The sequence below is a fragment of the Nycticebus coucang genome, chromosome 18 (assembly GCF_027406575.1).
Source record: "Nycticebus coucang isolate mNycCou1 chromosome 18, mNycCou1.pri, whole genome shotgun sequence".
In the NCBI taxonomy this organism is placed as follows: Eukaryota; Metazoa; Chordata; class Mammalia; order Primates; family Lorisidae; genus Nycticebus; species Nycticebus coucang.
The window spans coordinates 38,869,220-38,886,162 of record NC_069797.1 but is presented as its reverse complement, the minus strand read 5'-3'; the positions used below and the strand labels follow the sequence as shown (position 1 = coordinate 38,886,162).

Sequence of the window (16,943 nt, the reverse complement as noted above, 5' to 3'; positions counted from 1 at the left end):
GACGAGGGTCACAGGCAGATCCACACACCACACCACGCTGGACACTCTTTCACCCCAAGGGGCTGTTTTGGTTCAGCAGCTCCTACAGTTTGAATAAGTTAATCACTGATGACATGAGATTAATTTATAACTGGACAGCAGACAAGATAGTTCAGGCTTGGGCGAGATGGCACTGAACTGTGGCGCAGGGCATTGCTCAGAAGACACCTGGGCCTGCCGCTTGGTGCAAAGGCTGGGAAATTCAGAGTCACACTGATTTCTTAGAAGCCACGGAGTCCAAAGAGAGAAAATGTGTACTGAAGACTTTTGTTTCTTCTCCCCACCATATCTGCTTATCTTAGGAAACCCGTCCAGACAATAGCCAGGCCCGTTAGAAAGTCCAGCTAGGGGGGAACACTGGCGTGCCAACCCAGCCAAGGCCCGCGGGCCAGCTGTGTGGGATTGGACAAGGGGAAGGAGTGGGGAGAGAGGAGGTAATGGGAAGATGTGGAAGAGGGCTGGGAGCCTGGGTGTCATTCCTACAGCCTGAGTCACCCAGCTTGTGGATTCTGTACTTGGCAGGGCTCTGGCAGGTATGAGGCTCTGTCCTTCCATCCCACACACATCCCTTCTGGGCCCCCCACAAGATGAAAGTTAGACATGATGGGCAGCCTCCTCTGGGGTCACGTTTGTGCTGTAGATATCACTTTCCACGTTGGAGATGACTGTAGCCGTTGGCTGTGGGGGCTGCCATCTTGCCTCCTGCAGCTCCAGCGGCCTCACATTTCCAGCCAAAGGCGTTTAGAATTCTTACCCCAGGCCTGTTTGTCAAGCAGGGCCCTGGCAATATTGCCCTGAGGGCCCCTGGACCTGGAAGGCTATTTTACGAATCTAACAGAGAAAGAAGAGAAGAAAGAGGAAGAAGGTGAACAGAACTGAAATAGGAAAGAGGCGTGCATGAAAAATGGGGGGATTCAGAGGAGCTCCCTTGGGGGGCTGCTGAAATGTGGGCCTCTTACTGAAAAGGTCTGGGAGCCCAGCTGAGTCGTAAGTGACTTATGCTCAACTCACACCCGGAGCCTGGGTCCTGTCATTGAGTCAGCCCTACCACCCTGCTGCTGTGAGAGCGCCCCCGCAGCATCCTGCCTCTCTGTCTCTTATCCTGCTGCTCCCTCAGCCCAGAACGCCTTTCTCAGCCACCAAGACCCAGATGAGATGTCGCTGCTGCCGGAAAGCCTTCCCCGGACCCTCATGCTGGAACTCAGGTCCCTTATCCTTGGTCCCACACCAGCCGACGCTTCCTCATGTCTATTGCAATAATATATCTGTTGGGCTGTCAGTTTTGACAGGCAGATTAGTATCAACCGGGGACCTTGTTAAAAAAGACAAATCCTAACCCTGAATCGTGATCTCTTGGGGTGGGGCTTGGGAAAGTGTTTTCATTTGTTTTCACGTGTGTTTTGGATGTCAGGCCAGGGTTGGGTAAGTCTTTTCTAGACCGTGTTGCCTGGGCACAGAGCTGAAGTCATGCTGACCACATGTCACTGTGCCCAGACAGCTCCCTCAGCTGGCAAAAAGGGAAGCAGAGCGCAAGATCCATACTTTTTAATTTACCCCGTTTTTATTCATTCAGCTTTCTGCTTCATGCCTCAGACACTGTGCGGGGTCCTGGGGGTACACAAGCAGCACCCAACATGGTTTGCCCTCACACAGCATATCGTCAGGGAGAGGGAGGCAAATCAAATTCCCCACACACGTTTACTTACAAAGTATCGCTTGAGTGTCACCAAGGAAAAGCAAAGGTGCTCAGAGAACCTATAATGGGAGCCCTAGTGTAGGTGGAGAGGACCAGGGAGGCTGAGCTGAACCCCAAAGGAAGAAGAGTAAAGAAGGGAGGGTGGGAGTGACCTTTCACTGGCTTCCTCTCAGCACCCTGCTCATTTGGAAGTCAGCTGGGAGGCACTGGAGGTGTCAGCCCCCCCAGACACCCAAGATGGTTTCCAAGAGGAGCTTCTCTTCACTCCCCCTCCGTCACACAGCCTTCACTTCTGTTTTTTGCTATCTCTCTTGCTGTCTTTAGAAACTAATGTGTTTGCAATCTAAGGAAAGACCTGGGCCTAGGCACAGAGCTTGACTCACAGAGACCACGTAGCACTGTGCCCCAGACAGCCTGACTTACAAAAGGTCCACCTCCATCAGAACTGAGATGACCTTGCACGGGGCACATGATTTGGTCAGTGGTGTGCAGGCTGGATTTAAGCCCCTGCTCCCACCACCTCCTTCCTCTTCAGCAGAGCACCCTTGTGCAGTGAGTGACTTGGCCAACCTTCTGCAGGGCCCTGCTGCAATCTCCTCTTGAGCAGAACGTTCTGGCTTCTTGGCTCTCACTCCCAGCTGGAAGATTGTTTTATCCCAGAAAGAGATAATTACATCTTCTCTGGACATAAATCTGTTTGGACATTTAGAAAGAAATTTATATGTATTTTCTGAAGGGCTGGATGTTTTTCTTAATTTAATGGAGACGACAATGCTTTTAAATATGATCCAAAGAGGTCTTTCATATGGTAATTCTCAGACACGCTGGCTGATAAACTCTACACTTGGCAACAGGTTCAAAGCAGAAATTGGGTTCAGATGAGGCACAGGGATGCTTTTTGATCTGAGTTTCTTTGACATTGACATTGAGATAATTTGGGCCCTGAGTAGCAATGTTACTCCAAAACCTGGTAAAACAAGGTCTTTTTAAAGAAAGCCTAAAATACCTAGAAAGGGTAAAGGAATTATTGCTACATGTGGGGTCTAAAAAAGGAATTTTATTTTCTGGTAGAAGATAAATCTTATCACATGCTAACCAAGGCAGAGGACTCGGGCTGGAGTGACCCTTGAGAGGCACCTCACCCTATTTCCCTTTTACCAATGGGGAAACTGAGGCACACAGAGAAAAAGTAGATTGGCTTAGGTCCCACTGTGCGTGGAGCCAGGTTGACACTCCACAGGGGCTTTCTTCTATGCTGAACCTTGACAACAGGGGTTCCCCACCCCTAGAGTAGGGCCAAAAGTGCCCATAATGAGGATATTAAGTGCTAACAGGGCTACTAAGTAGGGGCATGGGGGGAAGGGACCTGAAATCCTAGTGTCTCACCAAGGCCAACACGGCCCCTCCTCTTCCAGACATGGGAAGCTGCTTTTCCTCCTTAAGTGGGGTTAGGGACCAACATCATTATCAAGAGATGACTCAGGAATAGAGTGGGATCTGGGAAAGGCAGAAGTGAAAGGTGGAAGTTAATCTTACAAACAAAGAAGAATACACAAGTAAACCGTGTGTCGTATCACTGTTTCTCAAGGATTGTAATACCTGGGGGAGGGGAGGCTTGGGTGTCAAAGAGACATCCTCCCTTGGGTACCACCTTCCCATGTTTGACGTCTGAAAAACACCTTCAGTTGTGAGAGTAAGATGAGCTCATGGGTGCCTGGCATCTAGGGGGTGCTCAGTAAGTGGAAAGAAGGAGAGGAAGGGAACTACGTACTTCTTCTTTAATCCCCTCAACAGTGCTTTCAGGAGGACCGACTCTCCCCATCTCACAGAGGAGGAAACAGAAGGTAAGTTTCCTGCCCAAGGTCACACAGTTCAAAAACAGTGAAACGTGGCTCTCCGGTTCCATTCCCTTTCCATCAGGCCATGCTAGGTTCTTTGAGACTTGTCATTAATTTCTAACAGTTTCAGAGGACTCGTCCTTTCCTCCCAAACCCTTCTCTCCCTTTCCAGAAGAGCTGGGGCTGGCAAGATCCCTGAATTCACTGCATTTGAAGAGAAGTGTGGCACCTCCCACTTGGGGAAACAAGTGCATTGGTGTTGAAGCATTTGAAAATGCTGGAATTGCAGTCCATTTTCCAAAACTGCAAAATCGGAGGAATTCTGGGACCACACCCAGGCTTATTTGGGTTTTTTTCCTCCAAGACCACCCTATTTTCCTTAGACCCAAGCTCCATCTGCAAGGCAGGACCCTGTTGTGATCTGAACTTCAAAGTCAGCCTAGACAACCCCACCTGGGGCTGTTCTGTCAGTAACACAGCTCCCAAGGACTCGGGGCCTCTTTCCTTCCCTTGCCTCCTGGTTTCTCTACTTCTGGCAATGACGCTTCATCATTTCTTGTGTGAAACTGTCCTACTGATTGGGTAACTATGAGGTTTTCATTAATACTTATTTCTCTAATGAATTGTAACAAGACCTAAAACACAAAACTCAACATTTCCATTCCCTGTTAAGAGTGTAGGTGAATATAAAAAGACAAACTCAAAAGGTGAACTTTTCTAACACCGAAGGCCCAAGCAAGAGCACTAACACGTGGAAGGGAAGAGACCTATGTTTTCATCCTGATTCCTTCCCTGTTGCCTGTGTGATCATGGGCAAATTGCTTCACCTCTCTAAGTCTATATGCTCGCTAAGGACTCTTTCAGAGCAAGTATTTTATATTTATAAATGCTGAGAAAATCCTTTCATCAATGTATTTCCTAATGTTAAATTTCATACATTCATTAGGCTGATGATACTGATGTGTTTAGAATTTTCTCTTGATTGGAACAGGGACAGGCATTTAAAACAGACTTGAGTTCTTTCCATCTGTGGCCAGGAGTCTTAGGTTTGGTAGGTCAATCAGGCTGAAGATTTATTAAACATTAATTAGACAGTCATTACCATCTTACCCTGTAAAAATATTTTCCATTTGCTTAAAATAAAATTGTGACAATGAAGTGCTATTTCCAAACTCCACTAAGTTGGAGAACTAGAGAACTGGATCATATAGTCAGTCGACAAACCTCAGCTGACAGATGTGGAGGTCCAGAGTCAAGGAATGAAGTGCCCCAAGCCTCCTGGAGAGTTTGAGATGGAATTGGAGTGAGGACCCAGCTGCCCTTGTGCCCAGGCTAAGCTGTGCCACCAAACTCTGCTTCTTCTCTGGAAGAATAAAAGCTGATTTGAAGCATAAAGGCATATAAAACACAGACCATCATCTCCAGAACAACGTTAACACGTGTAAACAGAGGCCCAAAGATTTTTATTCCTATTTTCAGTTGAACACATATCAAAACCCTGCATGTTTTCAAACGCCACTAAGAACATTTGATTCACATTTCCTGAAGCCACTCCAGTGAGCAAGTCTGAAATAAATTAAAAAGAATAGTCAAGCCTGAACGCACACCGAGGTTTCTGTGTGCTCAGCTCAGCAGATTCAGGTCTGACCCCTGCAGAGCGTGGACTCTGGACTGGCACTGGCATTCTCTCCGCTCAGCAACCATTTTGCACAATGAATTCGTCTGCGTAATTGTGCTTAGCTGTCCCAAGATTAACTCCATGTTTGCATGAAGATCAAGATGCTTACTTTTACAACTTTGGTTTTCTTCAATTTCTGTCTTATCTGGGGAGGCATTCATGCTTGGAATTTCCTGGGCTTTTCTTTTTTAAATCTCTTACAGGGATGGAGAATGTAAGGGCCAGGGAAGGAGGTGGTGGGAAGCTTACCTTTTATTGTTCTTTTTCTGGAAACAACAATTGGCAATTATGCTTTACTGTTTCGGTGCTGTCTTGTCAAAGGCAACCTGGATCCTAGGCATCTTCCGTGGGTAATAGCCTTCTTGCTTACCCTTATCCCTAAATCCTATGCTAGTTAGTTAGAACGTGGTCTAGAATTCTGCTTTATTTGAAAAACAATTTCTACGAAGTTACCATGCACATACAGAGAGAGTACACATCTGGAGTGTATACCATGATAGATGTTTATATATGCATATACGTCCGTTTTGCTTATACCTTCAGTTTTTATTTAGTACCACTCTGTAGTGAAATACCTGTTCTGGATCTTTCCAAGGACTGCCACATCCAAGTGGGGAGGAGGCCGATGCTGGCAACCCTGGAAGGTCTGGGTAGCGTGATTCAAATCAGAAGGGCTGGATTTTGACTGTTTCACCTCACTTTCACTCTGGAGACAGGTTCTGGAGAAACCTGGATGGCACGTTGCACTCATCTGTTCATTATGAGCTCTGGCAGGGAAAAGTGAGAACGAGACGGGGTGTTTCCACTTAATCATTAGCGCTGCTGACATCAATGAGAAGTAACGTGTATCGTCTGCATGGGCGCCTGCCACGGGTGGAAAGGGGGCCAGATTCTTACTGGGTGTTATGACGAAGCAGGGCAAGACAGGATTCAAAACTGAGAGGAGGAAGCAGCGTGGCTTGGGTTTCAGCTTTAGTGACCAGTTGATTTTTTGTGGTTGAAACTGAACTGGCTATTTCAAAACATCTGAAGAGGAGAGGTGTGTTTTCCAGCATGCCCAGTGGGGGCCCAGGACAGGAGGCAGCCGTGAGAACAAATACATCCTTTCTCGAAATAGGAAGCCAACTGTTTACTTATACAAGCAATGTTGTAAAAAGGCTTTATAAGTTGAGTTTCAGCTCCTGAGCTTTGGACTGACCCCTAGACTTGTTTCCAAAGGCTCCTTCCGGAGGAAGGGAAGTCCCGAGTCTCCAGGTCCAACACAGGCTGAAACAACAATGTAAATCGAATGGGAGCACACACCCCCGAGACAGCTTCCAAAGGAAGATGACATTATTACCATTTCAGTTTAAACAGACATCACAACCTGGTTTCCAAATTCATTTTGTGAAGCGTTAACAGTTTGACAAGCAGAAGTATAGCATTAATGGGACCCTGAATAAAATCCATCTATTCCCTCCATCCATTCAACGAACTCTGAGTGGGATACGCCAGTGGCTACTGACCAGGAGTGTGTGGGGTGATCGCCTGGCGCCCTGAGGTTGGCGTCCTGAATTTAAAGTGAGAGCAGCCAGCCCGGTTGTGCTTTTTTCACAATCTGTGCTCTGCTACACAGGGTTAGGTGCTAAGTGGAGAGTTAGATTTAACGAGGGTTGTGGTTCTACCAAAGCAGAGTGATGAAGTGAAGGAGGAAAGAGAGTTCAGCATATGCCAGGAAGTGATTACCATGAACAATCGTAAGATTTAAAAGTGAATTTTACTTTAAAAGCTTTTTTCTTTTTTTTTGGTAAAATGAGCACTAGCCTTGGCCCCAGGAGCCCTGCACCCCAAGCCTAACACCGCTGATTACTAGCCAGATGATCTACAAGTCCTGCTTTTTCTCTGGGACTGAGTCTGTTCTGTAGATGAGGCAGCTGGGCCAGGAACGCTAGGAGGTGGAGCATCTGGATACATGTGATTGAATGAGGGAAGTTCAAGGGTCCATGATTCTTCCTTGGGCACCCTCTGCCAGGTGTCCATTAGGAGAGAGAGAGAAGAGAGGTTGCTGATATTTGAGGTACCCCAAGAGAAACATTTGAGTGAGGATCCCTTCTCTGTGGTCTTGGGCTCAGATGGTAGTTTCCCATCCTGCAGCTAGAAAGGGGCTCTGGAGGAAAACAAACCTCTCACACTAAAAGCCAATTGTCACTTTGGTTCCCAGCAGGCGTTAGATGGAGTGTGGCAGAAAGATGACACTGGAGCAGGGGTTGGGGGTCCTAGCTTCCATCTCTGTTACCGCCCATCAGTCCCGCCCTCATTTCGAGCCTCCGCAGCCTTGTCTGTGTAATGAGTGACATTTAAGTCCCCTGAGATTTTCTCTGGCTTCCACCATTCCCCTGCATGGCCGGCATCATCTTGCCCTTTTTCCCTTGCCTCGCCTGTTTCGGACTCGGGACTGGCACAGTACTGGCAACTTTATGGTTTTACAAACCCTGAAACATGCTTTGTAAATAAATGATGAAGACATTAAAAATATTGCATGCAAACAAGAAGGTCTTGAACAAGGGCAACAGTTTGGAATTGCAAGAGGAATGGAAAGGTGTTTAGAAAGAAACACCTGGGGCGGGGCCTGTGGCTCAATGGAGTAGGGCGCCGGCCCCATATGCTGGAGGTGGCGGGTTCAAACCCAGCCTGAGCCAAAAACTGCAAAAAAAAAAAAAAGAAAGAAAGAAAGAAAGAAAGAAAGAAAGAAAAAAAGAAACACCTGTCCTTGCATTTAAAACCAGCTGGGCAAGTGACCATGGATTTTGGGAGAACCTCTGGCATCAGGAATGCAGAATGGCACTCCCCCCAGTGTGCAGGACACTCGGCAGTTTGTGGACGAATCATTACAAACAAATCAACATTTCGAGTGAGAAAGTCTTTTTCCATTATCTTCCGATCTTTCTGAATCCTTTTAGGGGTCTGTTGCTAGGCTAGGACATTTTAATCACTATCAAACCCTTGATCATCTGTCCCCTCCTCCCAACAACAATCTCTCCCCCTGCCCGACTTTCTACAAAACAGAGTTCAGAAAAAAGAGATAAAGCTCAAAAACTTTACCAGTCTAGAATTTTACTATATAGCTTTGTTTTATTGCAATTTTTTGTGATTACATTTCATTAATGGCAAGTCATATATTTTTTTCATTTAGAGTAGTTTAAATAAAAACAAAAAATACATGTGTCAGCCAGGCATGGTGGCTCATTCCTGTAATTTCAGCAGTTGAGAGGCTGAGGTGGGCAAATTGCCTGAGCTCATGAGTTTGAGACCAGCCTGAGCAGGAGTGAGACCCCATCTCTAAAAAATATCTGAGCATTGTGGTGGGCACCTGTATTCCCAGCTACTTGGGAGGCTGAGGCAAGAGAATCACTTGAGTGCAAGAGTTTGAGGTTACTGTGAGCTATGACGCCAGGGCACTCTACCAAGGGTGACAAAGTGAGATGTTGTCTCCAAAAAAAAAGTGTCCAAGTTAAAAAAAAAAAAAAGCTGAGCTGATTTCTATAAAAGTATTAAGTAATAGTGTAGATTCTACACAGATATGACAACATAGGGCAGATGGGTCCTGGAATTTGGGAAACGCGAGGAGGTGGCTTTCCCCAAAATGAATGGGCACCGCTTAGTTAGGGGACGAGTCTCTGGACACCACAATGGTGTTGATAATGCCATTTAGGTCTGCTTGGTTCTAATTCCTCTGGGTAAATAAATGATAATCTTTTCCCGATCACTATTGTATAAAACTTGACGATACAGAAGAACGTGTAGAATAAAAGGAGATAATACAAAAAATACTTAAAATGATAGAAAAATATGTATGTGCAGAATAGAATAAAAAATTCTATTAACTCATTGTCATGGCACTCAGAAATAACCACTCTCAATATATTAGTAATTTTTTCTCTCTATATACACCATGATAGCAGATATTGTAAATGTATGTATTTTATTTTTATAGCCTGTTTTATTTGCTTGATGTTATAAGCATGCTCCAGATTCTTCAAAACGCTTTATAAACATCCTTCTAAATGGTTGTAAGATATTTGATGTAAAGAAGTTTCGTCATGAATTTTATCATTCCCCAACAGCTGGGCGCTGAACTCTCCCAGCTGTTGAGGCATTTCCATTTTTGTCCGTTATCACCTTGTGATGAATACCTTGTATCTTTTTAATCTTCCTTTTAGATGGTTTCTTTATAATAATTCCAGAAGTGGCACTTCGTAGGTGGGAAGACTTTAAGGCTTTTGGGATACATATTGCCAAACTTTTTTCAAAAGGATGGGACCCAGTTTGCAGCTCTGAACCTACAGGATGGGACATGTAGGGGACTTCCTGGAAATCCAGGAACGAGTGTTCTTAATATCTGGGGTCACAAGTGCTCATATTTCAGCTGTTAAGTGAAATGTCATTCACTTTGGGGGATTTCCTTTTCACATAAAGGGATCAACAAAAGTTTGCTGGAAAATTACTTGTCCCGACAGTGTAAAATAATTTTTCTTTTTGCACCTGAGGTAGAAAGGATTTGCATAAATACCCTGACACTAGAAAAGAAGTGGTGTTCACTACGCACGTGCCACGGGTTTAGAGTGTCACCTTATCCTCCCCAACAGCTTCCTCCATGGTGTGTTACACTGAGTACCTTTGCCACTGGTGGAAAACAGAAAAAGGATTCTGTTGCTTAGAAGGGGCTGTGTTAATCAAAGTTAAACTGATTCTTTTATGGGTTGTTCGGAATTCGCTCGGTCTAATGTTATTTGAGACTTCCTGAGATGAGGATGCAATATTCAGCATTTGCCAAAATAACACCATTTCCCATCTTGTGTCATTCCGATTTTTTTTTTTAGTGTATGTGCTGTGGCAGTGAGCCATCTTGTGGGATTGATTTTCCAAAGACCATGCTTTGAGAATTATTGCCAACAACAACCTTGCAATATAATTTTCAGCCTTATATTTTACAAATAGGAAAACTGAGGAGTCTCAGATACATTGATGTAGATGGCACTGCTAGTAATCTTATGGATTCGGGGACTGGAGCTCAGAGCACCTGACCTTGAGTCCCTATTTTCTTCCACTATTCCACACTAACTGTCCCCTGTGGGGCCCAAAGGGGACTCAGACTGTAGGGTGCCCCTTACCCAAGTGTTAAATGCATGAAACTAGAGGGTGAATATGAAATCAAGATCAGAGCTTGGACAGAGAATCCCCAACTGAGTGTGTTGCCCTTGGGCCACACTGGAAACTGCTGCAGGGCTAATAAACCAAGGAAGCGAGGGGCCTGGGAGCTGAGAATGAAGCAGGTGGTTGGGACGAAGGCTGGGGGCCCCACAGACTGCTTTGTCACGGACTCAGCTAGTTTATGAGGGAACAGGATTCATCTCGTGTGCCCAGGGTAAGGGGAGAGAAAGGGAGGCGCAATATTCTATTTGAGAGCTGCCCAAGATTCCCCTCTTTTTGCCCAGCAGCTCTTGGCCGTGTCTCCTGCTGACTGTGTCCCCCTGTAAGTAGTCAGGTGGTCCCTGGCCTCCTGTTGCACACAGCCTCACCGGATTGCTTCTTTCTGCAGGGCTCTGCTCTTCCACAGCTCCGTCCTGCTACTAATCCATGTGCTTTATACCAGCTCTCACAGTGTAGAAGACTCGGACCCTGATAACACAAAGATTCACGTGCCAGGCACTGGTCTAGGTGCCAGAGCTATAGTAGTGAGCCATTTGGACATATGTTCCCCGCCTCACGGCATAGTCATTATCATGGGGAGGAGAACTGTAGCAGCCCATAGAGCGTATGGCAAGGAAGAGTGAGAGTTATAAGAAATAAATACCTGTATAGCTCGGTAAGGTAACACCTTGGTGATAAGGGCATGGGGAGGGATTTGGCTCTCCTAACAAACATGAGAACACGGGAGAGGAGAGCATCAGTGATTAGCAGTCTCTACACCTGTGGTGTTCAGCGCCACGGGAGTGTGTCTATAAGGGGCTGGAGGAGAAGGCACTCGGGAACGCGCATTCTATCATGGACTTACTGCCCCTGACTCTGTCACTTCTCCTGCCTGCAGAACGCCTGCACAGCGTCTCTCTCTACGAAAGCCTGCTAAGATGTATTCTTCCTACCAAGACTGCTTTACTCCCTCAAATGCTGTCTTTCTCTCTCTCTCCCTTCTGCTAAAGCAAATAGCCCTCAGATACCTAAGAGCAATTGTTCCTGAGCAAGGTAGCCTAGCAGTCTGCGTCAGGAACCTAAATAAGCTGGGGCCGGTGGCCTGGCCAGTCCCGGCCCCGATAAGTGGTGACCATGAAGGGACCCCGACAGGGGACAATGAGCCAGATAAACAAGTCAGATGTTAGATAGTGATCAGCAACAAGGAGACAAGGAGGCCGTGGACAGAGGAGGGGGATATGGGACATGAAGGGGGGGTCCCGACATATTAGATATTTCAGAGAAGGCCCAGAAAGGCCTTACTGAGATGGGGCTTTTTAATCTGCCCTTTGAGCAGAAGAGGGATTCAGAGAAGGGGTACCTATCTGGTAGATGCCAGGCATTGCACATTTCCATATGTAACTTTTCCTCTATAATTTATAGATGAGGAAAGTGAAGCTCAGAGAAGGCAAGTTGTGGACTTTGCTATTAAACAGCTCGTGTTCAAGAAGTATGGAGAATCCTCAAAGATCTAAAAGTAGACCTTCCATTCGACCCTGCAATCCCATTACTAGGTATCTACCTGGAAGAACAAAAATCATTTTACCACAAAGACATTTGCACCAGAATGTTTATTGCAGCTCAATTCATAATTGCCAAGTCATAGAAGCATCCTAAGTGCCCATCAACCCATGAAGGGATCGACAAACTGTAGTGATTATTATGCAGCCGTTAAAAAAGAGGGAGACTTTATGTCTTTTACATTTACTTGGGTGGAGTTGAAATCCATTCTTCTTAGTAAAGGATTGCAAGAATTGAAAAATAAATATCCGATGTACACCATACTAATATGAAATCAATATTTAAACAATTATATGCTCATAAGAACAATAAAACATGAATGTAGTCCAGTTCGGGGGGATAGAGAGAAGCAGGGGGTGCAGGGAGGACCTTTGACAGAAGGAAGGCGGGCGGCAGGCGGGATCTCACCTAATGTGCACACTGTGAAGGTGTATAACACGCCCCCGGGGGGAGGGGCTCTTCTACAAATGGAACTTTACTTCTACAAATGGAAGGGAGAATAATGTAGCCTAACTATTGTACCCTCACATTAATTTGATTTCATTAAAAAAATTTAAGAAAAAGAACAATTAAAAAAACCCAGCTCATGTTCAAGCTCCAGCTTTGTCACTGACATGGTGACCTTGAGGATGTCAGACTTTTTGAGTCCCAGTTTTCTAGTCTGTAAAAAAAAAGGATGGGGTGGAGGGGGGACAATATTTATTTCACAGTTTTATTTTGTTTTTTAAAGATTAAATGAGACAACACGAGTGAAACTGCCTAGCATACAGGGGATACCAAGAAATATTTCAGTGATTGGTGGAATTTTCCTCAGGAAAAATTAATTCCCTTTCCCTTTCCTATAGTTCCAGAGCGTTCTGTCCCTTGCTTACGTGGCTGCCTTGAGTCTGAGGTTTCTGTGGTTGTGAAGTGAGACCACAAGCTCACCTTACTCAGCTTGGCCTCTTCCCCAATGACTAAAGTATAATCCTTACTCAAAAAATTAAATTAAATTGAATAGGCCCTTTGGGCATTGCTCTCCTTTTTCTGGGACATTCATTCCAATGGCCTCTGAGTTGGAAGACTTTTCTCCTGTGCTCCCACCATCTGACTGTTCAATGGACACGTCCGTGCACAAGTCTCATGGGCACCTAGGATTCATTCAGCCTGTATGGACCTGAGCTCCCTGTGTACACACCCCATATAGTCTAGGATAGTGGCCCTCAAACAAGGGTGTTTTTGCCTCCTAAGGGACAGTTGGCAGGGTCTGGGGATATTTTTGGTTGTCACAACTAGTTTGGAGGGGTCCTTACTAGCACCTCACAGGCAGAGGTCGGGGATACAGCTAAACACCCCACAATGCACAGAACAGTCTTCATAACAAGGAATCATCCTGCCCCATCAATAGTGCCAGGTTGAGAAACCTGAGCTAGAGGGACCTTACACCAGGCTGGTCAGGACAGGGCACTGTTTGCCTCAGAACCTACCCGTAGCTGCTATGTCCCTCAGAGGGACACGCAGAGCCCTCCTGGGGGAGGATGAGGCTGCAGGACTCTGCCCCCACCTGCTGTGCCCTCCTGATACTCCCCTCTCTCTCACTGTCTGTGTGCCCCGCCTCCTGCTGTTCCCCCAACACTCCTGCCTCATTGCCATGCACTGAAGTCCCCTCTCCTAGAACACTTTTCCCTCAGATGTCCCAAGTTCACCCCTTATTGCATCCAAGTCTGTGCTGAGATGTCACCTCCCCTACCCTCCTCAGCCCCTAGCCCTCACCTCCCCACCCTCCACCCTTGCTGTGCACTTTCTCCATTGCAGTGACCTCTTTGCACACTGATTTATTTACTTTCCCTGCAAGAGTGTAAGATCTACAGGTAGGGATTTTTTTTTTAATTTTTTTTTTGTTCTGTGATATTTCCCATGGCCAGGTGCTCAAAAAATATTAGCTGAATGAGTGAAGAGACCAATAATAAACCACTGTCCCAGGTTGCTCCTCCAACTGATTCATGAAACCACCACTTTGACCCCAGCGTCAAAATCCACACTAAGCATCATGCTTGAGGCTTCCCCTTCTCACTCTTTTCCCCACAGTCTTACTGAGATAAAATTCACATACTACAAGGGCGGTGCCTGTGGGTCATAGGAGTGGGGCGCTGGTTCCATAGGCTGGAGGTGGCAGTTTCAAACCCGGCCCCAGCCCTGGCTCTGACCCTGGTCAAAAACTGCAAAAAAAAAAAAAATCACATACTACACAATTCATTCATTTACAGTTCAATTCAATGGGTTTTGGTAAATTCTCACAATTATGCAACTGTCACCACGATCAATTTTAGGATATTATCATTACCTCGGAAAGAACCCCCCAGACCCCTTAGATATCACCTTCAAACTTCCCTCGTCCCCACAGCCCACTTCCCCTGGTCTCTGGCAGCCACTGCTCTCTCTCTGACTCTATGGGTCTGCCTAATCTGCACAATTCGTGTAAATGAAATTTACTTCCTTGACTTAGCATGTTTTCAAGGCCCATGATGTAATTTGTATTAGTATTTCATTATTTTTAACAGCCAAATAACATAATCCATTGAAGAGATACACGTTTTGTTTATCCATTCGTCAGCTGGTAGGCATTTGGGTTGTTTCCGGTTTGGGGCTACTATGAAAATGCTGCTGTGAACATTTGTGTTTGCGTTTTGTGTGCACATGTTTTCGTTCTCTTGGGTATACACCTGGGTGTGGAGTTTTAGCATCACATGGTAACTGTATAACCTTAGGAGGAACTTCTCTCCATTGCTCTATAGATCCACGCCTAACCAACAGCCATGGGCTGTGAATCTGGACTGGCCTCTATCCCCATGGGAACTGCCTTTTCAGTTCTCACTTGGAAGGTGACAGTGCCTCCTAACAGGGGTCCCTTTCCAGTAGGTCAGAATCAGAGAGGAGGGAGCTTCAACATCTCAATGGCTGGGCCACACTCCAGCCCAGTTACAATGGGCTTTCTGGAGGTGGCACCCAGGTTATCAGCATTTGCTAATGCTCCCCAGGTGACTATGAAGCATAGTCAAGTGTGAGAACCTCCTTCCTTCAGACCCATGCTTCACCTGCCACCGGAGCAATCTGATTGTGTGACCTGTTTCCTTCCTGAAACCTCTATGGCTCCCCGTGGCCTCCATAACAAAATCCAAGCTCCCAGCATGCACACACATTCCTGTGTCCACCTGCTTCCCATCTCACCTCTACCCCCTCCCTGACCTGTGTCACACACGCCAGGGCATGCTACATACACACACTTTCCTGAGTGCCTTCCCGTCCACCACTGCACACCTGCCATTTCTTCTTCCTAAAGTGCCATTTCCCATCTTTCATTCCAACAGTCCTGAGGAAGACTCTGTCCCAGCCCTCACACACTGCCTCATAACAGTGCATTCATGGGGTTAGTCCGGGAGCTCCAGGAGGCCAGGGCTGGGATATTATTCATATTTGGATCTTCAACCTGTAGCTGCCTGACACATATTAGGAGGTGGATATTTTTGGTTTTTGTTTGGTGTGTGTGTAATGAATGAAGAAGTGAAAGAATGAATGAATGCATGCCTCCTGGCCTAAGGAGGAGCAGGGGCCAGGTAGGCAATCCTACCAGCTGCCCAGCTGTGCTCTCCTAAGTCTCAACAATAATCCTGGGGCAGCAGCAGGCCAGTCCCACACATGACTCCATACCGCCCTGGCACCTACCTGCATTTCCCCACTCACAGGCCTGGTATGTTTCATTTCTCTAGCCAGGGGCCCTTGGGCCAGCAGGTGTCAGCAGTAAAGGGGGACTGGGTGGAACAGTCCTTTCTGAAGCTGAAGCCAAAGTGCCCCAACCCAGAGATAAATCCTACAAACCCACTTTCAAAGGGCCCCAGTGGGGTGGGACATGCCTCATCCATTCTTCAGCCATAAATTTCTGGGCTGGGAAGGGTGATTGCCCTGCTCTTGACACAGCTGTAAACAGCACGGCATATCAACAGTAGGTAAAGAGCATGGACTGACTATAAAACATCCCTCCGGGTGGGGCAAGGGCTGCCTGTGTTCTGCCCACTGAGCTTTTGTTCTTTCTTTCCCCATGGACTTCACTGTCTCTGGGGGGAGCTGTTGGTGCCAGAGGCTTCCATGGACATTTACCTGTAAGTACCAGGCCCCCTTCTGCTGCTCAGCCCATGGTGATGTTGCTTTACCTCCTGTGAATAAAAGGAGCACTGTAAAGGGAGTCCAGCTCTGCTGCTCCCATGTGACAGGAGGTGACTTACTTCCTCTCTTGAGTTCTTCATTTCCCTAGAGGATAAGGCATGGGGTGGCTGGACTGGCTGGTCCTAGAGGCTGCTTTCTGCTCTCACTCCTCGGCTTGCCCCATCTGCAGGTTTTCCTTAGGTCCTGAGTTATCAGGAAAACCATGTTTGGGAAGACCAGAGTGGAGTGTGGCCTCTGCGTCCACATGGCGACCAAGGGGTGTAGGGAACTGGACAAAAGAGTCTCCAAATCCTGAATTCAGTTCCTGCTCTGTCTCTGATTAGCAATGTTTGGGACAAGTCATATTTCCCTCTGTAGGCTCAGTTTGCTGTCCTGTAAAATGGGGATATTTAAGACCTTCTCAATTCATTCAACACAACCTTGCCAAGAGCCTGCCATGCGCTGGCCCCGGGGCTAGGTGGGGAGGTGGGTGAATAAGACTTGATGATAACTCTGGAGAAGCTCAGTCTGGGAGGGAGATAGCCAAGTAAACAGGCAATTGCAATACTATGTTCAGCGTGGCAAGTGATACGATCAGAATAAGAAGAAAAATAATGCATTAGGTCTTATTAGTGCTCTGCTCAGCTGTCTTCTAGGGGCTTAACAAGGATCACATCTTTCAATTCTATAACCACTCTACATGCTGAGCTCTGCGAATATCCCCATTTTACAGGTGCTCGGGCAAGTTTTCCCAGATGAAGGGATGTGTCTGGCAGTGGGCACC

The 16,943-nt window shown here is 46.5% G+C and overlaps 1 long non-coding RNA gene across 1 annotated transcript; it reads right to left on the bottom strand.

Moving 5' to 3' along the window:
* Nucleotides 1–1,625: 1,625 nt before the first annotated feature.
* Nucleotides 1,626–5,985, bottom strand: LOC128569829 (uncharacterized). The gene is made up of 4 exons (XR_008375469.1): nt 5,827–5,985; nt 4,798–4,936; nt 3,122–3,232; nt 1,626–2,428 (listed from the first exon to the last, which is right to left on the bottom strand). It is a non-coding gene; the product is annotated as an uncharacterized LOC128569829 (long non-coding RNA).
* Between the last annotated feature and the right edge of the window lie 10,958 nt (nt 5,986–16,943).